This window comes from Bubalus bubalis, chromosome 9, assembly GCF_019923935.1.
Source record: "Bubalus bubalis isolate 160015118507 breed Murrah chromosome 9, NDDB_SH_1, whole genome shotgun sequence".
In the NCBI taxonomy this organism is placed as follows: Eukaryota; Metazoa; Chordata; class Mammalia; order Artiodactyla; family Bovidae; genus Bubalus; species Bubalus bubalis.
Window position 1 is genome coordinate 83,272,041 of NC_059165.1, and position 26,149 is coordinate 83,298,189.

Below are 26,149 nucleotides of genomic sequence, written 5' to 3' on the forward strand. Positions count from 1 at the left end.
TCAAATGGCTAATATCAAAAAGTCTACAAATAGTAAATGTTAGCAAGGATGTGCTGGAAAGGAAACCCCAGTACACTGATGGTGGGATTGCAAATTTATGCAGCCACTTTGGAAAACAGTATGCAGGGGCCTCAAAAAATTCAAAATACAACTACCACATGATCCAGCGATTCCACTCCCAGGCACATATCTGAAAAGGAAAACAGCAATTTGAAGAGACACATGCACTCCAATGCTCAGAGTAGCATTTACAATAAATCAAGACATGTAAGCAGCAACTAAGGGCTCATCAACAGATGAATGGATAAGGGTGTGTATGTATGTATGGAATATTGCTTAGCTCTAAAAAAGAATGAAATTCTTTTTGAAAAAATGCAGACAGACATAGAGAGTATTACACTTAGTGAAACAAATCAGACAAAGACAAACACTTTATCACTTATATGTGGAATATAAAATATAAAACAAACTAATGTATAACAAAACAGAAAGAGTCACAGATATAGAGAACAAACGTGGTGACCAGTGGGGAGAGGGAAGAGGGGATGGTTGAGATAGGGGTAACGGACTGAGAGACACAAACTGGTATGTATAAAATAAATAAGCAACAGTGATATATTATACAGCATAAGGAAATATAGCTTGTATTTCTTGTAATATTAACTTTTAATAATTTTAAATGGAATATAACCTATAAATATATTGAATCACTATGCTGTACACCTGAAACATAATATTGTAAATCAACTATATGGACACCTTATCTTTGACAAAGGAGGCAAGAATATACAATGGAAGAAAAGACAATCTCTTTAACAAGGTGTGCTGGGAAAACTGGTCAACCACTTGTAAAAGAATGAAACTAGAGCACTTTCTAACACCATACACAAAAATTAACTCAAAATGGATTAAAGATCTAAACGTAAGACCAGAAACTATAAAACTGCTAGAGGAGAACATAGGCAAAACACTCTCTGACATACATCACAGCAGGATCCTCTATGACCCACCTCCCAGAATATTGGAAATAAAAGCAAAAATAAACAAATGGGACCTAATTAACCTTAAAAGCTTCTGCACAACAAAGGAAACTATAAGCAAGGTGAAAAGACAGCCTTCAGAATGGGAGAAAATAATAGCAAATGAAGCAACTGACAAATAACTAATCTCAAAAATATACAAGCAACTCCTGCAGCTCAATTCCAGAAAAATAAATGACCCAATCAAAAAATGGGCCAAAGAACTAAACAGACATTTCTCCAGAGAAGACATACAGATGGCTAACAAACACATGAAAAGATGCTCAACATCACTCATTATCAGAGAAATGCAAATCAAAACCACAATGAGGTACCATTTCACGCCAGTCAGAATGGCTGTGATCCAAAAGTCTACAAGCAATAAATGCTGGAGAGGGTGTAGAGAAAAGCGAACCCTCTTACACTGTTGGTGGGAATGCAAACTAGTACAGCCACTATGGAGAACAGTGTGGAAGGTCCTTAAAAAACTGGAAATAGAACTGCCTTATGACCCAGCAATCCCACTGCTGGGCATACACACTGAGGAAACCAGAATTGAAAGAGACATGTGTACCCCAATGTTCATCGCAGCATTGTTTACAATAGCCAGGACATGGAAGCAACCTAGATGTCCCTCAGCAGATGAATGGATAAGAAAGCTGTGGTACATATACACAATGGAGTATTACTCAGCCATTAAAAAGAATACATTTGAATCAGTTCTAATGAGGTGGATGAAACTGGAGCCTATTATACAGAGTGAAGTAAGCCAGAAAGAAAAAAACCAATACAGTATACTAATGCATATATATGGAATTTAAAAAGATGGTAATGATAACCCTGTATGCAAGACAGCAAAAGAGACACAGATGTATAGAACAGTCTTTTGGACTTGTGGGAGAAGGCAAGGGTGGGATGATTTGAGAGAATATTATTGAAACATGTATATTATCATATGTGAAACAGATTGCCAGTCCAGGTTCGATGCAGGATACAGGATGCTTGGGGCTGCTCTGGGATGACCTAGAGGGATGGTATGAGGAGGAAGGCGGGAGCTGGGTTCAGGATGGGGAACACGTGTACACCCGTGGTGGATTCATGTTGAAGTATGGCAAAACCAATACAATATTGTAAAGTAATTAGCCTCCAATTAAAATAAATAAATTTATATTAAAAAAAAGAAAGAAAGGAGCAAAGCTTCAGCAGCTTGGCTCTACTGAGCTAACCTTGCACTGTACAACAGCCAATAAACCTCTTTGCTTCAATTAAAAAATAATTAAAAATAAAAAAGTGTTATAAATAATCAATAGAACTTCATAATAAGCTTCTACTAAAAAAAAAAAAATACACAGCTCTCCTATACCCAATGACAATTACTGTTATTGTTAGTGAACTATCAAAGGAAAGAAGCAAGGAAGGAAGGGAGGAAAGGAGGAAGGGAGAGAAAAATGGAGGAAGGATGGGAGGAAGGAAGGGAGGGAGGGAATCAGAAAGGAAGAAGGGGAGAGAAAAGTATTGGGACCACTTCCAGAAAAAATGTTATTTGAAAAGATTCCAGAAGAAATATTGGAAAATTGGGGTACCCACCCATTTAGACCAGTCAATTCTAATAAGTAGTAGAATAGTAAGTGCCAAAATTGGGGTATTTCTCCATGTGCTGGGATATCAGTTTTACTCAGACTACCCTTCAGACAAGTCCAGAAAAATGCAAATTGTTTATAATCTCTTAAATAACATGATTACCCATTATGAATCCCCATACTCTAGGATGAATCCCCATACTCTAGATAGAAGAAAAGCTGTTATTGAAATCCATGATTTAAAAATTATGCTTAAAAAAACCCTTACCCAATATGATAATTTAGTCATTACCAATAATATTCAGTTGGTTTATGTTTTTAAAAACATCAGTATTTAAGTCACATGTTTTTATGTAGAGACTGCATGAGGCCTAGTGTAACTAAGGCAGTGTCAGGAGGAGATCCTTGTACACAAATTGCACCCCTGTACTATCATGGGTTCCTACACTCTGTGGCAATGAGCCTTGTCCACTTAGTTGCTGCTTGACCTGCTGACATTTAAACCTAACTTCCCTTCCCCCTTCTCTCTTCGCTACTCTCCCTCCTTTCATCTTCTTCTTCGTCTTCCTCTATCTCTTTCTCCCTCTCTGGCCAGCTCTCTGGTACTGGCATCATTCTGGCTCTCACAAGTGCCATGTCTTCTGGGGAACTCCAGGTCTGGAAGTGGATCCACTCCCAGCTATTGTGGGAGTGTATCCCCAGGCCTTGAGCTCCTGTCCCCAAGCAGTCCACAATGCAGCTTACTTCCAGCTGCACTACATGCATGCACTCTCAGTCCCTATCTTGTCCAACTCTTTGCAACCCCATGGACTGTAGCCCACCAGTCTCCTCTGTCCATGGGATTTTTCAGGCAAGAATACTGGAGTGGGTTGCCATTTCCTACTTCAGGGGATCTTCCAGATCCAAGGCCTGAACCCATTTCTCTTGTGTCTCTTGCCTTGGCAGGAGGATTCCAGCTGCAGTAAAATCCTTTAAGGGTTTAACAGAAGTTCTGAGTCCTTCCCATGATGCACAGGATCTAAGAGCTACACAGAACACTAAACTCTAGTCTTCCATCTACCATGCTACCATTATATGCCACTGAGTACACGTGACAGGAGGTAGAAAAGGAAACAGTGGCAGATTTGGTTGTTTTTTTTTTTGGGGGGGGGGGGTGGTTCCAAAATCACTGATGACAGTGACTGCAGCTATGCAATTAAAAGACGCTTGATCCTTCGAAGAAAAGATATGGCAAAGCTAGATAGCATACTAAAAAGCAGAGATGTTATTTTACTGACAAAGGTCCATCTAGTCAAAGCTATGGTTTTTCCAGTAGTTCTGTTTGGATGTGAGAGTTGGACCATATAGAAGGCTGAGCGTCAAAAAATTGATGCTTTTGAACTGTGGTGCTGAAGAAGACTCTTGCGAGTCCCTTGGACACCAAGAAGATCAAACCAGTTAATCCTAAAGGAAATCAACCCTAAATATTCATTGCAAGGACTAATCCTGAAGCTCCAATACTTTGGCCTCCTGATGTGAAGAACTGACTCATTGGAAAAGACCCTGATTCTGGGAAACACTGAGTGCAGGAGGAGAAGTGGATGACAGAGCATGAGATGGTCAGATGATCACCGACTCAGCGGACATGAGTTTGATCAAACTCTGAAAGGTAGTGAAGGACAGGGAAGCCTGGCATGCTGCAGTCCATCTGGTTGCAGAGTCAGACATGACCTAGCGACTAAACAACAACCCTTGACAGTGTCACTTCCCAGACAGGCACAGGGGAGAAGCAGCCTGAGAGCTCCTTCCATGTTTTTAATCATGAAATAGACAAACCCTCTTTCTCTAGGCGTTCCCTCTAACACTCTCATCTCCAATTAGGCAGGTGGTATACATATAGTCTTCATCTTCTGCTTCCATCTATCTCCCAATATTACCCAAGTATCTCAGGACCAAAGCATGAGGTATCCACGTTTTTTCCTACCTTACATATAACTTACAGTTCTCCTGGCATGGTAACTGACATGATAATGGAGGAAATATAGGGATTTAGGGGAAAAAAAAAAACATTCTGAAAAGTTTGGTTTCCCAGACTATACTGACTATACCGGACCATACCATACAACACTGTCCTATAAATCCTATTTTGAATGTCTGAAGCAAAATATTATCTTTCTTTCTCTCTACACTTCACCTGTAACAAACCTAATCTACCACTTTCACCTGCCTTCAAGTGATCAACAACTCTGGCTCAGGGAGAATGTCCTGTGCACAAAAACAGGATGCAAACCAAACTGTGTTAATAATCTCAGACTTCTCTCCCTTTTAAGGCTTGCATTCCTCTGATAGAGCAAAGAGAAAGGAATAGTGTAAACAAATTCCTGTGGAGCTCTCCCCATCTGTTCTTTTTCTGGTGGCTTCTTACTCTTTTCCCCTTTTCCAGTGTAACTGGAAACAGTTACACTGCTGTGAGGTGATAACTCAATATTAACCTTAAAGCAATGGTGACAGAGGTGATCCTGGTAGAAACATCTTTGCTCAGAAGCTTGACCGTATTTCACTTTGTGTGCTCTTAGATTTTTGTTCTGAGCTGACCTTCAAGTACCAGTCTGCAAACAGAAAAATAAAGGCAAGAGAACTATATGCTGAAACTACCAAAGGCAACTGATTGCCACGATGCACAAAAAAATGCCATCTAGTAGGAGACAATGACCTTAAGAATACATTAATGAACAAATAACCTCCAATAACTCTGGCCAAAAGGTTATTTACAGTCATCTTTGACTATATACATATACTTCTCTGGCTATCTGTGCTTCTCGGGTTTTCTTACTTAACTATTATTATCCAGAAAGTGGGAGTGTGGATGGATGAGACAGAGCAAAAGATAATCAGATAATCCCAGAATGATCATTCTTGGGATTTTCTCTCTTGTGAACCTCTTTCTTGAATTCATTCTTTATCTAGGAAAAGATCTTCTCTGGGCAATTTCTTTCTTTCTTTTCTTTTTTTACTTTGCAGCCACACCACACAGCATGTGGGATCTTAGTTCTCCTGCCAGAGAGTGAACTTGGGACCCCTACAGTGAAAGCACAGAGTCTCAACCACTGGACCACTAGGGAAGTCCTGGCAGTTTCTGCATATAAATGTTCAAAACTCTGTTAGGTGTTATACGCGGAACAGAGATGAACAAATCAGACTATCTTGCTTTAAGGATCCTGCAACCTATTGGGTTGGACCATCAGGCACATAAATATCTAAAAACAAAGCAGGGACATGGAAGAAGTACACAAAAACATGAGAGCAGAGAGGAAGGTGAGATTAAATTTTAACTACAGAAGCTAGACTAGATTTCATAGATAAAATCACCTCCAGCTAAGCTTTGAGCAGGTGGAGGACTTCAATAAACAGAAAGAAGAATATATTAGATTAAAAAAAAATGTGAGCAAATCTATAGTTGCATATCTTGTGGTAGGAGTATTTAAATGAAATTAGGAGTAACTCAGTGTAGTATGCTGTGGAAGGCACAGGAGGAAATGGGGAACAGGAAGTTTAAAACCAGGAAAATAGTTTGAGTTAAATCAAGAGGTACTTAAGCATTTAATAAAACAATTTGAACTTATTGTGCAAAGCACTGGGAGGGTAGCAGATTATTGAGCAAGAGATCGCTTGATCTCAAAGCAAGGATATGAATATAGGTCGATGCAACTTTTTTTTTTAATGAGGAAAATATAAATAGTATGGCTAAGACAAAAAAATATGTTCTCCTTCTGCTTACATGAGTTTTTATTCTTTCTCCTGAGTTGGACACAATGTCTCTAAAGAATAAGTAACCAGTTTTCAGAGGGTATCATTGATGCTTTTTACGGAGTAGTCTTTAAAATGAGAACCCTTGATTTCTAATCTAGCATTGAAAGGTTACCTAGCAAAAAAGCACATACAAAACAGTTTTCTGGCAAAAGATTTTCCTATGCTAAATAACTTGTTTGTAATTTTGGAAGAAGACTCAAGGATCTAACTCATCAAGTACAATTTCCATGAACTTATCATTCTTATGGAATTTCATCCCTGGAAGTTGGAAGTTAGGAATGGAAGGTGAGAGAAAAATAATCGAATTGAAAATTGGCCAAGTGCTAGAGCCCGCAGGCCCTGACTGTTGCCTTAAAATAAAATGATTCCTCTATCACCTCTTCTACCTGACAAACCGGCAAGAACTTATTCATGATTCTTTCCTATTAAAGAACAGAGCAGGCACCCCTGGGGCACACGGGCTAGCAACGGTGGGAGCAGCTCAGGATCGGATCTGGAGACAACAAGGACTCTTAGGTGTGCAATTTCCCACTTGAAAGTCTTGAAAATAGGATTGGAGAAGGAAATGGCAACCCACTCCAGTGTTCTTGCCTGGAGAATCCCAGGGATGGGGGAGCCTGGTGGGCTGCCGTCTATGGGGTTGCACAGAGTCAGACATGACTGAAGCGACTTAGCAGCAGCAGCAGCAGAGAATAGGATGAATTCATGGCAGGAACTCACCTGCATCTTTCATATGCTGAATTTCTTAAGCTGGAGCAGATATTTCTTAAAGTTTGTGTGTACTAATAGCTGTTCATTTCCCTGAGATGGGCTAATTTGCTTCTTATTTGAGACATAATTCTTTCTTAGAGCTACACTGATTGCTAATGATGTAATAGGAAAGAGACTCGCAAACAATATGCATTTATACATGGTAAGTATTAACTTGGGAAAGATTCTTTACTGATTTCTGCAAAACCTTATTGAGCTCCCTCTGTTTGGATAGTTGATCACATTTCTATAGAAGTTTTAATTTTATCATGGGTTTTATCTCCTTTGCTTTACCTCCCCAACAATATAACTTGAGAAGGGAAGGTGCTATAGCCTCCAATTCACTCCGCTTGGTATGCTGGAGCCAAGTGCTTAACTTCTCTGAAATCACACAATAATAGAGCCATACAAAAGACTTAAAAGTCTTTTAACTCTAATCTGTCTTTGCTCATTGGATGATATGTGAGTAGCTGCATTAGATTCCTTCAGATGTTATCATGTGAATAGTTCTCAAAGTATATACACCTACCCTTTTCTGTCTGCTTTTTCTCTTTCCTGGTGTGTTGGTCTGAGCTTGAAATGCAGCCTTTCCATTCAGGACTAAAATAAGTGTATTTCCTTTAAGTCTCTGACTTTGAGTATTAAGCTATACCCTCCTACTCCTGTATTTATCAGATAGGTAAGATAGAAAAGCCATTTGAATGATGTGTTTTCTGGAGAATTATTTCTTTGCAGTGATTTTCAACATCATTTTCCCTAAGGGACTGATAAAGATCACAAATAAACCTGACTGTGCTTTGTATTAGGCATTAGTTATTGTTTTAGGTGTTTTCCCTGGCTCCTGCAGACGCTAACCAAACATCTCTCAAAGGAAAAAGTATGCTCCTCATTTGTCACTTGAGAGTGTTATGAAAGGCTCACCCTTCCAGCAGATGGGATGGTCCTTCCTCAATGATTCCATTCTTCTAGAATGTCTATATTTGTCTACTATTACTGTATTTATTGAGATAATTAACATGTTCTATAGCAAATGTGCATAATTTACTACTTCCAGGATTAAGTTAGACAATAATATTTACTTTGGGTTGGACTAACACCTGAATCTTGGAAAGTTTTAAATTTATTCAGATAATTTGGGGCTAGAAAATTGGGATAAATCTATTTAATCCCAACCTTTTATTTTATCCCAACCCATCTTGTGCAGCTTGGTTTAAAATGAAGTTAGTGAATATTAAAAAACAAAAGAGTAAACTTGTTATGACTTACAAGGGCAATAAGAGTGCTTGTTGGAATGTGTGGCTTATGAACTAGGCACAGTACAAAGTAACATAGCTATTTATATATAAAATACAGTACAATAAACTTGAATATATAACAATCTTGAAATCTATGACCATAGATTACCAGTTTAAATAAGATAAGGAAAATAAAAAGAAAAGGAAAGCAACCTAATCACATATTCTCTCTGTTCTGTTTCCATGTCTTTTCTTTGGCTTTTCTTGTCTCCTCAATTAATTCTCCATCTGCACTGGGTATTAAAGAAATATTGTATTGATACAGTGTTAAACAGCTGTTAGGTCCTATATTTTTATGTTTCTTATGCTGGATTTGATGTCTGTAAGTCTAATTATTTCTAAAGTAGAAACACTTATTGTACAATGACATTTTAACTACCGTAATGATTCACCCCTTAGCCAGCAGCTTGGACTACACTCACTATTGGGAGCTATTTAACCTGCTAAATAACCTTGTATAAATCCAGACTTGCTGTCCCAGGTAAGCTTCCAAGAACGATTTCTCTAGTCAGAAACTATACTAAAACTCAGAGAGGGAAATGCTATTTCTTTAAAATCACTTATCACACAATGAAATTATTTTTTAATTAATGCACATCTCTTCCTACTAGAATGTAAGCTCTATGAGAGCATCAAAAACTCTGCCTGCCACAGGAGATGTTTATCAATATCTGTTGAATGAGAGGATGAATGAATGAGCAAGAAACAGAACAAAGTTAGCAATATGTCTGGATACTTTCAGTCAACACAGAAGAATGAATGGAAAAGAGAAACATAACTGTTTAGATGAATTACTCATTACTATTTATCAATTCCCTTTGATAATATTTTATTTCAATTTTATCATTTTTGTTCAATAATTTACACCATTTTTTATTTCTAGTTGTTCTAGAATTTTTACTGTATGTTTCTGTTATTTTTTAATAGTGTTACTTCATTTAACCTTTAAATATTCTAAATAAAAATACTTTAAAGCTTTGTGTGACTCTTTTTCATCAGTAACTTTACCTGAAGTTAACTTATGCCCTAATTGTCATTTATTTTTCTTTCTTAGCATTACATGATTTAATGGATTTTGGAATTTTATAGTTTCATTCTGACAGGAAATTTTTATTTTTATCTTTTTCTGGGTTTTATTGTTGTGTCTTGGATGATGGTTTTTTCTAATCTTTTTAAACTTGATAAGGCTTATTTTCCGGCATAGCATATAGTCTAGAGAATGGCTAAGGTGCACTTGATACGACATGTATTCTGCTGTTATTGGAATGGATCAGTCTATAGATGTCAAATAAGTCAAGTTGGTGATAATGTATTCAATCCTTCTATATTTTTGCTGATTGTCTGCCTAATTATTCTTTTCATGACTGAGAATAGGTATTGAAATCTCTAATATTGTTGAATAGTCTATTTCTCCTTTGAGCTATTTCACTTTTTGCTTCATGTATTACGGGGCTCTGGTTCTATGTGTGTACAATTTGTAATTGCTATATCTTCCTGATATGTTGATCCTCTTATTATTAAGAAATGACTTTATTTCAAGTAATATTTCTTATCTCAAAACCTACTTTTTATAATATTAATATATCCAGTATAGCTATTGTATAGTATAGTAAGGACCTGACCAACCTTACAGAGTATATTTTTAAGGAAACATTTTAACAGAGCTTAAGCAAAATATTTTGCTCTACTCTTGTTCTGGTGTTCTTTATATGAAGGTACCTTCAAACACTTGATCACTAAATTGATTTGGGAATCTAAAAGAAAGAATTGTATACTCCATATTTATCATACTTTGATACACAGATGTATAGTAATATGTGTAAATAATTTTCCTTTTCATATGAAATATTTCTGAAGATCATTTGAAATATTCCCCTCTGTTGAAACACTACTCTCTGAAATCAATTACAGTATTCATTAAAATAGTCTAATATATACTCCTAAAATGGTTAGAAATAAAATTAAATGCACTTTTACATTCAAATTCATAAACATTTACTCAACTATATAGGAACATTACATAGAAAGCACATAACTTTAAATACTTTTTTTGGCATAGTCTATAAACTCAGCACAATGACTATTTTGGTAAAAAAATTTAAATACATAGAGACCAACAGATTTTGTTTCCAGATAATCAACCAATTGGTCAGGTCCTTGAAGAAAAACTATAATAAACTGCATAGCAAATATCAAATAAACTATTTAATGTCACTTTCATTACTACTTTCAAGATAGATCTGTGCTAAACTACAATCAATATTAAAAGAGAATGTATTCTGTTTTTAACAATATTTGGAATGGGGGATATTACTTGCCAAAATAACATTTCATTGGCTTTGGATAAAATGACAGACACTGAGAATATTGCTCTTCTTTAAAAATATAACAAATATTTACTAAGTGGCTACTATGTTCAAGACCCTGTACATAGCACTGGATATATCTATATGCATGCTTTCAAAGTGCTTCCCCCTTTGTTTCTTCTTCTTTCTTCCTTTTCATTTTCTTTGAAAAGCTCCTATTGCAACTCCTTGCTCCAAAACTCCATTTAATATATAGTCCTCAGATAGAGAATGTATCAGATATTAAACTGATAAGAACAGATGCTACACTTGATCTTAGCCAAAAAGGCTGAGAAGAGCTTTCTATCTAGTTAGGCTATCTGCAGGTAAAGCATGGTGTGATAAGTGCTGTGACAAGAACATGCCCAAGGAGGAACAGTCAGCACTGGGAGTTTGAGAAGGCCTCCTGGATTACAAGTAATATAAGTAATGAATGGTAAATAGGAGTTATTCAGCTAAAGAGGCAGAGACAGAAAAGACACCAGGCTGAAGAAGTATGCATAAAAACTTTTAGGAGAAGATATTCTATTAAGAAAAAAAAAAGTTTATTTTATTGTAGAGTGGCAAAATTGGAAGTAGAGAGAGAGATAATAAATATCCTATCACAAACTAGGTGAGAAGGAAGACAGCCTCTTCTTAAGTAGCATGAAATGGACAAGAAGAGAAATGGATGAATTAAACAAGTTTGGGGGGGTGGGGAATTGACATCATGCATTTATTTCTTGAATGTGCTGGCCAAAAGAGAAAGAAATGAGGAGGAGGATTCCCAAAGAAGTGGCTTGAGTAAATAGATGAATGGCTTGCCATTTATTGGAATTAAAAAGTCAAAAAGAATCATGTGTAGTTAGTGGGGAAGCAGGCAGCAGGGATTTTCAGAGTGAGTCCTTGTAGGCAAAGTGATAAATTTGACTTTTAACATGTTAGTTTAAGGGGAAATACATGATAGATATCCAGATGTCAGATAAACTTGTTCTGAAACAGGAGAGAAATCTCTGGAAATATAATTTTTTAAATTATCAGATTACAGCCTTAGCTATGGAGTTATCTATCTATAGACAGCAGAAATGATAGCTAAGGATAGATCTTGAAAACTTAATTGGCAGTCTTAGGAAGAAGGGCCAGTGATGAGATTGAACAGAAAAATGAATCTAAAATGTAGAAAGACAGGAAGGACTAATATTCCAGAAGCAAAAAATGAGTTGGCTACCAACTATGGGCAAATAAGGTATCTGCTCTTTGTCGTCAGATGCATTTGGTGACTTTAATAAAAACAGAATTCATGGAGGGGTTCTGACTACTACAATACTTCAGGGAATGGAGAATTCAGAAAGTGATATAGAACTAATAAAGGAATTACCTCTTCCTGATTGAAATAAATAAAATACAGAAAAAAATACTTATATACTAAAATATGCCATGCAAATATATAACTATAGAAGTTCAAAACATTGCACCCCAAAATATACCACTTTGGCATAGTGATTATTTTGAGCTGTAGGTACTTGAAAAGCAACAAATGCAGGGAGAGGCTTTCTCTGAACTCCTCTTATCTGCCTAAAGACAGATCCTCCAAAAGGAACTCAGTTGTCATAAATCCCCTGCCTGGAAGTTTCATCAAACAGGAAAGATTGATGCTTATCACAGGAGGGGAGGGGAGAAGTTGACATGACTCCCGAACAAAATTTCCCACAAACTATCATACTTCCCATTTGTTCTTCTAAAGGCTCATCCATCTTTCCTAAAAGCATTTACTTTTCCTTAAGAAACCTACACTCCTTCTCCCATTTCCCTATTAAAATGGTATTTAAGCCTGAATTCCTGTCCATTTTAGTTCATTAATTCCTACAATGTCGATGTTCACTCTTGACATCTGTTTGACCACTTCCAATTTGCCTTGATTCATGGACCTAACATTCCAGGTTCCTATGCAACACTGTTCTTTACAGCATCGGACTTTACTTCCATCACCTGTCACATCCACAACTGGGCATTGTTTTTACTTTGGCTCTGTCTCTTCATTCCTTTTGGAGTTATTTTTCCAGTCTTCTCCAGTAGCATATTGGGCACCTAATGAATGACCTGAGGAGATCATCTTTTAGTGTCATATCTTTTTGCCTTTTCATACTGTTTATGGGGTTCTCAAGGCAAGAATACTGAAGTGGTTTTCCATTCCCTTCTCCAGTGGACCATGTTTTATCAGAACTCTCCACCATGACCCATACATCTTGGGTGGACCTACATGGCATGGTTCATAGTTTCATTGAGTTAGACAAGGCTGTGGTCCATGTGATCAGTTTGACTACTTTTCTGTGATTGTGGTTTTCATTCTGTTTGCCCTCTGAGGGATAAGAGGCTTATGGAAGCTTCCTCATGGGAGAGACTGACTGTAGGGGGAACTGGGTCTTGTTCTGATGGGCGGGGCCGTGCTCAGTAAATCTTTAATCCAATTTTCTGTTGATGGGCGGGGCTGTATTCCCTCCCTGTTGTTTGACCAGAGACCAAACTATGGTGGAGGTAATAAAGATAATGGGAACCTCCTTCAAAATGTCCCATGCATGCACTGCCCCACTAAGTGCCCCTGACCCTGCAGCCGGAAACTGCCAACCCACGCCTTCGCCAGAGAATCTTGGTCACTCACAGGAAGGTCTGGGTCAGTCTCTTGTGGGGTCACTGCTCCTGAACACGAATGGGCAAATTTAACACAGATGACCATTATATCTACTACTATAGGCAAGAATCCCTTAGAAGAAATGGAGTAACCCTCATAGTCAGCAAAAGAGTCCAAAAAACAGTACTTGGGTGCAATCTCAAAAACTACAGAATGAAGTAAAGCTCTCACTGTTTGCAGATGACATGATTCTCTACATAGAAAACCCTAAAGACTCCACCAGAAAATTACTAGAACTAATCAATGACTATAGTAAAGTTGCAGGATATAAAATCAACACACAGAAATCTCTTGCATTCCTATACACTAATAATGAGAAAACAGAAAGAGAAATTAAGGAAACAATTCCATTCACCATTGCAACGGAAAGAATAAAATACTTAGGAATATATCTACCTAAAGAATCTAAAGACCTATATATAGAAAACTATAAAACACTGGTGAAAGAAATCAAAGAGGACACTAACAGATGGAGAAATATACCATGTTCATGGATTGGAAGAATCAATATAGTGAAAATGAGTATACTACCCAAAGCAATCTATAGATTCAATGCAATCCCTATCAAGCTACCAACAGCATTCTTCACAGAGCTAGAACAAATAATTTCACAATTTGTATGGAAATACAAAAAACCTCGAATAGCCAAAGCGATCTTGAGAAAGAAGAATGGAACTGGAGGAATCAACCTACCTTACTTCAGGCTCTACTACAAAGCCACAGTTATCAAGACAGTATGGTACTGGCACAAAGACAGAAATATAGATCAATGGAACAAAATAGAAAGCCCAGAGATAAATCCACGCACATATGGACACCTTATCTTTGACAAAGGAGGCAAGAATATAAATGGATTAAAGACAATCTCTTTAACAAGTGGTGCTGGGAACTCTGGTCAACCACTTGTAAAAGAATGAAACTAGAACACTTTCTAACACCATACACAAAAATTAACTCAAAATGGATTAAAGATCTAAACAGTAAGACCAGAAACTATAAAACTCCTAGAGGAGAACATAGGCAAAACACTCTCTGACATACATCACAGCAGGATCCTCTATGACCCACCTCCCAGAACATTGGAAATAAAAGCAAAAATAAACAAATGGGACCTAATTAACCTTAAAAGCTTCTGCACATCAAAGGAAACTATTAGCAAGGTGAAAAGACAGCCTTCAGAATGGGAGAAGATAATAGCAAATGAAGCAACTGACAAACAACTAATCTCGAGAATATACAAGCAACTCCTACAGCTCAACTCCAGAAAAATACATGACCCAATCAAAAAATGGGCCAAAGAACTAAATAGACATTTCTCCAAAGAAGACATACAGATGGCTAACAAACACATGAAAAGATGCTCAACATCACTCATTATCAGAGAAATGCAAATCAAAACCACTATGAGGTACCATTTCACACCAGTCAGAATGGCTGTGATCCAAAAGTCTACAAGTAATAAATGCTGGAGAGGGTGTGGAGAAAAGGGAACCCTCTTACACTGTTGGTGGGAATGCAAACTAGTACAACCACTATGGAGAACAGTGTGGAGATTCCTTAAAAAACTGGAAATAGAACTGCCTTATGATCCAGCAATCCCACTGCTGGGCATACACACTGAGGAAACCAGAAGGGAAAGAGACACGTGTACCCCAATGTTCATCACAGCACTGTTTATAATAGCCAGGACATGGAAGCAACCTAGATGTCCATCAGCAGATGAATGGATAAGAAAGCTGTGGTACATATACACAATGGAGTATTATTCAGCCATTAAAAAGAATACATTTGAATCAGTTCTAATGAGGTGGATGAAACTGGAGCCTATTATACAGAGTGAAGTAAGCCAGAAAGAAAAACACCAATACAGTATACTAACACATATATATGGAATTTAGAAAGATGGTAACAATAACCCTGTGTACGAGACAGCAAAAGAGACACTGATGTATAGAACAGTCTTATGGACTCTGTGAGAGAGGGAGAGGGTGGGAAGATTTGGGAGAATGGCATTGAAACATGTAAAATATCATGTATGAAACGAGTTGCCAGTCCAGGTTCGATGCACGATACTGGATGCTTGGGGCTGGTGCACTGGGACGACCCAGAGGGATGGAATGGGGAGGGAGGAAGGAGGAGGGTTCAGGATGGGGAACACATGTATACCTGTGGCGGATTCATTTTGATATTTGGCAAAACTAATACAGTTATGTAAAATTTAAAAATAAAATTAAATTAAAACAACAACAACAAAAAAAAAAACTACAGAATGATCTCTACTCATTTCCAAGGCAAACATTCAGTATCACAATAATCCAGGTCTACACCCCAACCAGTAATGCTGAAGAAGCTGAAGTTGAACAGTTGTATGAAGACCTACAGATCTTCTAGAACTAACACCCAAAAAAGATGTCCTTTTCATCACAGGAGACTGGAATGCAAAAGTAGGAAGCCAAGAGATACCTGGAGTAACAGGCAAATTTGGCTTTGGAGTACAAAATGAAGCAGGACAAAGGCTTACAGTTTTCCAAGAGAACACCCTGGTAATAGCAAACACCTTCTTACAACAACACAAGAGAGGACTCTACATATGGACATCACCAGACATTCAATACCAAAATCAGATTGATTATATTCTTTGCAGCCAAAGATAGAGAATCTCTATACAGTCAGCAAAAACAAGACTGGGAGCTGCCTGTGGCTCAGATCATGAACCCCTTATTGCCAAAGTCGGACTTAAACTGAAGAAAGTAATGAAAACCATTAGAGCATTCAGGTATGACAAAAATCAAATCCCTTAAGATTATACAGTGGAAGTGACAAATAGATTCAAGGGATTATATCTGATGGATAGAGTGCCTGAAGAATGATGGATGGAGGTTCATGACATTGTACAGGAGGCAGTGATCAAGACCATCACTTAGAAATGCAAAAAGGCAAAATGGTTGTCTGAGGAGGCCTTACAAATAGTGGAGAAAAGAAGAGAAGCTAAAGGCAAAAGAGAAAGGAAAATTATACCCATTTGAATGTAGAGTTCCTAAGAATAGCAAGGAGTGACAAGAAAGCCTTCCTTAGTGATCAATACAAAGAAATTGAGGAAAACAATAGAATGGGAAAGACTAGAGATCTCAAGAAAATTAGAGATACCAAGGGAATATTTCATGCAAAGATGGGCTCAATAAAGGACAGAAATGGTAGCGACCTAACAGAAGCAGAAGATATTAAGAAGAGGTGGCAAGAATACACAGAAGAACTATACAAAAAAGATTTTCATGACCCAGATAACCATGATGGTGTGATCACTCACCTAGAGCCAGACATCCTGGAATGTGAAGTCAAGTGGGCCTTAGGAAGCATCACTATGAACAAAGCTAGTGGAGGTGATGGATTTCCAGTTGAGCCATTTCAAATCCTAAAAGATGATGCTGTGCAACTGCTGCACTCCATATGCCATCAAATTTGGAAAACTCAGCAGTGGCCACAGGCCTGGAAAAGGTTAGTTTTCATTCTAATCCCAAAGAAAGACAATGTCAAAGAATGTTCATGCTGCTGTTGTTATTAAGCCACTTCAGTAGTGTCCGACTCTGTGTGACCCCATAGACGGCAGCCCACCAGGCTCCTCTGTCCCTGGGATTCTCCAGGCAAGAACACTGGAATGGGTTGCAATTTCCTTCTCCAATGCATGCATGCATGCTAAGCCGCTTCAGTTGTGTCCGACTCCATGTAACCCTATGGATAGCAGCCCACCAGGCTCTTCTGTCCACAGGATTCTCTAGGCAAGAATACTGGAGTGAGTTGCCATTTCCTTCTACTGCACAACTGCACTCATCTCACATGCTAGCAAAGTAATGCTCAAAATTCTCCAAGTCAGGCTTCAACAACACGTGAGAACTTTCAGATGTTCAAGCTGGATTTAGAAAAGGCAGAGGAACCAGAGATCAAATTGCCAACGTTGGTTGGATCGTTAAAAAAGCAAGAGAGTTCCAGAAAAACATCGACTTCTGCTTTATTGACTATGCCAAAGCCTTTGATTTGTGGATCACGACAAACTGTGGAAAATTCTTAAAGAGATGGGAATACCAGACCACCTGATCTGCCTCCTGAGAAACCTGTATGCAGGTCAAGAAGTAACGGTTAGAACTGGACATGGAACAACAGACTGGTTCCAAATCAAGAAAGGAGTATGTCAAGGATGTATATCGTCACCCTGCTTATTTAACTTCTATGCAGAGTACATCATACGAAATGTTGGGCTGGATGATGCACAAGATGGCATCAAGATTGCTGGGAGAAATATCAATACCCTCAGATATGCAGATGACGCCACCCTTACGGCAGAAAGTGAAGAAGAACCAAAGATCCTCTTGATGAAAGTGGAAGAGGAGAATGAAAAAGTTGGCTTAAAACTCAACATTCAGAAAACCAAGATCATGCATGGCATCCTATCCATCACTTCATGGCAAATAGATGGGGAAACAATGGAAATAGTGACAGACTTATTTTCTTATGCTCCAAAATCACTGCAGATGGTGACTGCAGCCATGAAATTAAAAGACGCTTGCTCCTTGGAAGAAAAGTTATGACCAACCTAGACAGTATATTAAAAAGCAGAGCCATTACTCTGCCAACAAAGGCCTATCTAGTCAAAGCTATGGTTTTTCCAGTAGTCATGTATGGATGTGAGAGTTCAGTTGTTGCTTTTCAACTGTGGTGTTGAACAACTGTTCAGTCGTTGCTTTTCAAGTTGATGCTTTTCAACTGTGGTGTTAGAGAAGACACTTGAGAGTTCCCTGGACTTCAAGGAGATCACACTAGTCAATTCTAAAGGAAATCAGTCCTGAATATTCATTGGAAGGACTGATTCTAAAGCTGATGCTGCAATACTTTGGCCACCTGATGTGAAGAACTGACTCATTTGAAAAGATTCTGATGCTGGGAAAGATTGAAGGTGAGAGGAGAAGGGGATGACAGAGGATGAGATGCTTGGATGGCATCACCAACTCAACGGACATGAGTTCAAGCAAGCTCGAACTCTGGGAGTTGGTGATGGACAGGGAAGCCTGGCGTGCTGCAGTCCATGGGGTTGCAAAGAGCCCGACAAGACTGAGCGACTGAACTGCACTGAACACTAACACAGAATCTCTGCTCAGGTTTCAAAGGGTCTGCTGTGCCACCAACGTATGGCTTGTGGCTTTAGCGTTAAGAATGGGCAGAAGATCTGAATAGACATTTTTTCCAAAGAAGATATGCAGATGACCAACAAGCACATAAAAATATGCTCAATATTCCTCATCATCATGCATTAGTCACTCAGTCGTGTCCGACTCTTTGCAACTCCATGGACTGTAGCCTGTCCATGGAATTTTCCAGGCAAGAATACTGGGATGGGTTGCCATTTCCTACTCCTCATCATCAGGAAAATGCAAATCAAAACAACAATGAAGTATAACCTCATATCTGTCAAATTGACTATTACCAAAAAACAATAACACGTTTTGGCAAAGGAAAAGGAAAACCCTCATGCGCTGTTGGTGGGAATATAAAATGCTGCAACCACTATGGAAAAGACTATGGGGATTCCTCAAAAAATTAAAAATAGAACTACATATGATCTATTCATTCTACTCCTGGTCATTTAACTGAAGAAAACTAATTAAAACAGACATGCACCCCAGTTCATTGCAGCATTATTTACAATAGCCAAGACGTGGAAGCAACCTAAGTGCCCATGCATAGATTAAAGAAGATGTGATATACATATATATGCAATAGAATAATACTCACCTGTAAAAAAGAGTGAAACCTTGCCAATTGCAACAACATGGACAGATCTGGAGAGTATTATGCTAAGTGAAATAATTCAGGCAGAGGAAGACGAATTCTGCACAATTTCACTTATAGTTAAAGTATTAGCCACTCAGTTATGTCCAATTCTTTGCAACCCCATGGTCTGTTCATGGAATTCTCCAGGCAAGAATACTGGAGTTGGATTCCATTCCCTTCTCCAGGGAGTCTTCCCGACCCAGGGATCAAACTTGTGTCCCCTGCATTACAGGCAGGTTCTTCACCATTTGAGCTATCCTAAGTGGAATCTAAAAGAAATGAAACAAATAAACAAACATAACACAACAAAAAACAACGCTATAGAGAAAAGCACAGGTGGTTGCTAGAGGGCAGAGGAGTGAGGGACAAAAAAATGAGTGAGTTAGAGTAAGAACTTCCAGATGTCCAAGTTGGATTTAGAAAAGGCAGAGAAACCAGAAATCAAGTGGACAACATCCACTGGATCATAGAGAAGCAAGAGAGTTCCAGAAAAAAAATCTACTCCTACTTTATCAACTATGCCAAAGCCTTTGACTGTGTGGATCATAACAAAGTGTGGAAAATTCTTCAAGAGACGGGAGTACCAGACCACCTTATCTGCCTCCTGAGAAATCTGTATGTAGGTCAAGAAGCAACCGTTAGAACTGGACATGGAACAACGGACTGGTTCCAAATCAGGAAAGGAGTACGTCAAGGATGTATATTGTCACCCTGCTTATTAACTTCTGTGCAGAGTACATCATGTGAAATGCTGGGCTGGATGAAGCACAAGGTGGAATCAAGATTGCCAAGAGAAATATCAATAACCTCAGATATGCAGATTAGACCACCCATATGGCAAAAAGTGAAGAACTAAAGATCCTCTTAAAGAAAGTGAAAGAGGAGAGTGAAAAAGTTGGCTTAAAACTCAACATTGAAAAAACGAAGATCATGGCATCTGGTCCCATCACTTCATGGCAAATAGATGGGGAAACAATGGAAACAGTGACAGACTTTATTTTCTTAGGCTCCACAATCACTGCAGATGGTGACTGCAGCCATGAAATTAAAAGACGCTTGCTCCTTGGAAGAAAAGTTATGACCAACCTAGACAGCATATTAAAAAGCAGAGACATTACTCTGCCAAAAAAGGTCCATCTAGTCAAAGCTATGTTTCTTCAGTAGTCATGTATGGATGTGAGAGATGGACCATAAGGAAGACTGAGCACCAAAGAATTGATGCTTTTGAACTGTGGTGTTGGAGAAGACTCTTGAGAGTCCCCTGGACTGCGAGGAGATCCAACCAGTCAGTCCTAAAGGAAATCAGTCCTGAATATTTGTCGGAAAGACCGATGCTAAAGCTAAAACTCTAATACTTTGGCCACCTGATGGGAAGAACTCACTCTTTGGAAAAGACCCTGATCCTGGGAAAGATTGAAGACAGGGGGAGAAGGGGACAACAGAGGATGAGATGGTCGGACAGCATCACTGACTTGATGAACATAAGTTTGAGCAAGTTGTGAGAGTTGGTGATGGCCAGGGAAGCCTGGCATGCTGCAATCCATGGGGTCGCAAAGAGTCATACATGAGTAAGTGACTGAACTGAACTGAACTAGATTAATAGGTATAAACTTCTGGTTGTAAAATAGTCATGGGTATGAAATGTATGACGTGGGAAATATAATCAACAATTAGTTAATATCTTTGTATGGTGGCATATTATAACTAAACTTATTATGGTGATCATGTTTAAACACATAGAAATATTGATTCACTATGCTGTGTAACAGGAACAACCTTTGGAACCAGTGTTAAAGGTTACTTAATACTTTAACAACAAACAGACCAACAAACTCATAGAATAAGAGGTAAGATTTGTGGTTGTCAGAGTGGGGGTTGAGGGTAGGAGAAATTAGATGAAGGCAGTCAAAAGTCAAAATTCTAGTTAAAAGATAAATACATGACTTGATAATTAATACTGCTGTATGAAAATTAACACTGCTGTCTGAAAGTTGTTGAGAGTAGATTCTAAGAGTTCTCATCACTAGGAAAAAATTATCTATTTCTCTATTTTGTATCTATATCACATGACAAAAGCTCACTAAGCATGAGATAATAATTTTACAAATTTGTAAGTCAAATTATTATGCTGTATACCATAAATTTATACAGTGGTATATTTCAATTATATCCTAATAAGCCTGGGGAAAATGAATAAAATGAAATAAGTGCCTATACCACAGAGCGGGAACAAGTTGTTTTCAGAATTCAAGGTCCTCTCTATTATGACCTCACTGATTTTTTCAACTTCATTTTCCTCTCCCACTTCTCACTGCCATACTGAGGCCACATGCATCTATCCCTCATCCACACATACATTCAACGTGATACTGAATATCTGAAATGTGCCAGACACTGCAGGTTGACAGGTTATCAGAATATGTAAAACATAGTCAGTCATGAGGCAAACAATAGACCAGACTTAATATTCAAGTATAATAACTTGTCCAAGATCTTCTTGAATCCCAAATTGACAAATACCACCATATAGAATCGAAAACGTAAAATTAAATGAAGATGGATGATAGGGGCGTTTCAGCTAATATCACTCCCTACATCAACTTTGTAAGCAACATAATATAGACTCTTTCCTCAGCAAAAGTTAAAATCCACATAAAAGTGGATCTTTGGTGAGTTGTCTGAAAACGGTAGCAACTGAAAACAATAGAACAATGAATTTCAAGGGCTTAACAAATAGTAGCTCTCATCTGAAACGTTTTTCTCCTTATAACCCCTACCCAAGTAGTAATCTTCTTTCAATGCACAATATTTATTCACATTGTTCATTTACTCATACTACCCATTCAGTCATATTATTTCATAGAAGTACATGTTAATCTCTTCTCTTATTATTTAGCCTTTCACTTTATGTGTGTTTTAGTGCTTGTCTGTATGTGTGTGCACACATGCTGTACATTTTCAATATACTGATAGGATTGTGTGTTATACTTGTACTTCAAAAAGTATCCAGAGAAGCATTTTATGCAGAATAAAAATGAATAGCTATTAACAGAAGGATTAAATTCATGTTAATAACAACAAATTATTGAAAAGGACCAAATAAATTATCTCTTAATTACTTCTTTGAAATCGTAATGCAAGTTACTAACTGAAGCTTTTAAAATCACTGACCAGTGACTTGATGCCATATAGACACAATCACAAAAGACTTACAGATAGCATACCTTTTCATGGAACTAAGTCTCATAAAAAACGAAATCAATAAACAGAATCTAGTAGATGTCTCTGCCAATCATGTAAGATATGCTTATCATTTGACAGGTCATTGCACCTATGATAAGAATTGAGAAATTATAAGTCTAAAAAGTTATAATTCTCTAGACGGAGGTATAATTTGTGTTACCAGAGATGAGATCCACCTTACTTTATGAGGCTGATATTTGAACGATGGATAGTAATATTTTATTCCATAAGACCGATGCTAATATCATCCTTCATTCTTAGCCAATCTTTTTATGAAAGCAAGAGCCAGAAGCCTCAGGGCATCATATTGTACCTAATTACAATAAAGGAATCCCTGCATCAAATTTAAGCATTAAATACCCACATTTATTTTATGTGTTGTTTGTATTGCTAAGATTAAAAAAGTCATGACTAAATAATCTTTACCCTTTAGGGTCTGTGGATTTAAACCAGGCAGTATTTGAGCTGTCAAATAGAAGAAACAAAACTATAAACAGTACGAAAGACTTAGAAAATGCTCCTTCCTTAAGCACAGAACTGGAGGTGCATTTTAGAGAGATGATTATTGTTTGTTAAGGAGGCAAGAAGTTCAAAGAGAGCACCTGTCTGATTCCCAAATCACCCTGAAAGAACAATAAAATAGTGTTTTAAGCAGTTTTAATGGTAATTCAATCATTGAAATTAACAAGTGAAAATTTATTATAATAACATGCAACTTGGTTACAGCAGATGTCCAGAATGGCCAAGGCTTATAATCTGCTAAAAAAAATTACTTGAATTCAACTATCATTTACTATACACCTAGAATTTCACTGAATTTACAAGGAGTGTAAAGAGGTAAAAGGTATTATTCTTGACCTGAAGTAGCTTGGGGTCTAGTTAATGACACATGAATAATCCTCAAGAAATATGCATAATGCTACTTAAAGGAAATTAAATGTGATATATAGTATTGTAGTCAGTCTATAGGAAATTTAAATAAGAGAAAGTCAGTGTAGAGTGAAATGAGCCACGGCAAGTTTCAGGGAATCAGATGCATTTTCAATTGGGTTTTGAGCAATGTGTTAATCATATGCCCTCCCCACAACAGTATGTGGTTTTACTTGGATTTGGTAGATATCCCAAGTTAAGGAGAAGAGCAGGAATAAAGACAGGAAATGAGGCAAATATAAATAGAAAACAGAAATACGGCAAAAACTCAGATATACTGGGCCCACTGTAAGAAGATCTGAAAGGACAGCGGGAAAAACCTGCTTCTATCCCTGAAGGACAAGGACACCTGGTAGGACTTGGGCACCAGAACGAAGTGAAGAAACGGAATTCCCCGAAGAATAATCCAACAAGAATATACAGCGTAAGATGTAATCCACAGAAAGTTTTGGCAGGAAAGAGACCATATAATTAACCTTGGTATTTGGAGATAAGAAAGAGAGTTCTGACAAATGAAAAGGAGAGGAAATGCCACATTGCGGGGAATTTTCCTATATGACCATCTCCCCACCTTGCAGATCATTCAATTTCTACAACGATCAGGAAATAGTGCCTTGAAGATCTTGTAACTAAAGTGTAATGTTAACAAGGCATTTGGAAAAAGGTTCCCTGCACAGGCTAGGTTAGGCAGCTGAGCTTTCTGGGCCTCCAGGTATCATGACGCAGACACTCTTCTTCCCCACAGTAAAAGGAGATTAAGATCACCCATTATGCCAGTTCCCAGAGGAGAGTTTGACAGCAGCAAGAAACAGGGCATAGTGGAATGTAAATATTCTGTTACCAGGGTAAAGAGCTATGAGCTGAAAATGAAAGCAGTGGACCTTCTGTGTGCTGTTTAGTCAACCAAGGAAGGTGTGAATAAAACTCTTATTTATATTTTCTTTCCACTGTTGGCCTGGCTTAACCAAATTGATAGGCTTCTAAAAAATGTAGACTACTATCACTTTTGCCATCATTTCTCCTTTATTATTATTATTAACACAATTAGTTTTATTATTGGAATTGGATGAGAATAACAAAAATAACCTGTTAAAAGCCCCCCAGTCATATTTGACTACAGTTATAAAGTTGGTTCCTACTCAGTAAGTTAGGAAATTAAAAACACTAAATCTAGGATTTTCTCCACTGGGACCTAATCCAGTCCAATTTAGAAGTTGAGGATTTATAAAGGCTTTTCTGAAAGAAATGGGAAAATGTCAGCTACAATTTCTTGCTAGACTTGAAGTGAATCTATTAACCTTGCCCAGAGAATATAATGTTACAGTTATCTCATTTACAATGTTATTGTATATGATTTATGGCCAGAGTATCAAGCCTCAAACTAGGTTTTGTAGTTTTAAGTTAAATTTACATGTCTGTAATACAAATGATTTTTTTCTTGTTCAGATAAAAAGATATTAAAAAGTGATTTATAATATTTCAGTTGGATGGAAAATACACAGTATGACTTAGGCTACTGAGGGAAAAAATATTAGTTAGGCAGCTATTATGAATATGTACATTCACACTGCTCAGTGCCTCCCATCTTTTAATGTATGCTTGGGTATCAGCCACTAGATATCTTTAGAATTACATTATATTTAGACTATGAGACACAAATCTATATGAAAATCAGATTTAAAAGAAAGGAACACCCAAGAGGATGAGGAAAAATGCATCTTCTCTGTAGTTCACCTAAGATCATAAATGCTGAAACGAACTTAATAAATATCACCTTTTCTGCAGGTGTCTTCTACCAAACAGCACAGAACAGTCTTAAAATATATTCCACAAAAGCGTCTCTAACAGTATTACCATTATTGAAACCTAAGAGAATTTGCTTAACCATAAACTCTAAGTTTGAGATGTGATTAGGAAGTATTGTGTTTTATTGAAAATGGTTGATATAATGCTACCTGAAAGATATGCCTCACCACTGTAAAGTCAGGACCAACTATAAGCTAGACTTAACATTTACCACCAAACGAACAGGCTTCCCAGGTGCTAGTGGTAAAGAACCCTCCTGCCAAAGTAGGAAACGTAAGAGTCTCGGGTGGGGAAGATCCCCTGGAGGAGGCCATAGCACACATACACCAAACAAACAGCACATGTGTGTGCATACTCAGTTGTTCTCGTCATGTCCAGCTCTTTGCGACCATATGGACTATAACTCGCCAGGCTCCTCTGTCCATGGGCTTCTCCAGGCAAGAATATTGGAGCGGGTTGTCATGCTCTCCTCCAAGGGATCTTCCCTACTCAGGGATCAAACCCATGTCTCCTGTGCCTCCTGCATTTCAGGTGGATTCTTTACCCACTGAGCCACCTGGGAAGCCTAAATAGAACACAATGTCCTATACATTTAAATTAAAATAAAAAATTTTGTTGGCATCCTCCATATAAGCTATATACATATATATGCAAAAACTTCAAAATCACATAATTTCAAATAAATTTCATAATTTAAAGGTACAATTAAAAATAAAACCCTGCTGCTCAAGCTGTATTCATTGACAATGCATATATATTTACTGTCTATATATAGAAACTTATATATGTATATATATATACACACACATACCAAGTGAAATTAATTTTATTCGAGATTCCTATATAATTACTTAATTTTGTGTGCTTTAACTCTACTTGTTCATATTTGGGAAAGCTTTTT

The 26,149-nt window shown here is 37.6% G+C and overlaps 1 long non-coding RNA gene and 1 pseudogene across 1 annotated transcript in view; both read right to left on the reverse strand.

Annotated features, from left to right (window-relative positions):
• The window catches only part of LOC123335116, a 214,171-nt gene that overhangs the window by 131,049 nt on the left and 56,973 nt on the right, over positions 1–26,149 (reverse strand). The gene's annotated exons all lie outside the window — the stretch shown is intronic.
• Positions 10,947–11,079, reverse strand: LOC112587193 (annotated as a pseudogene).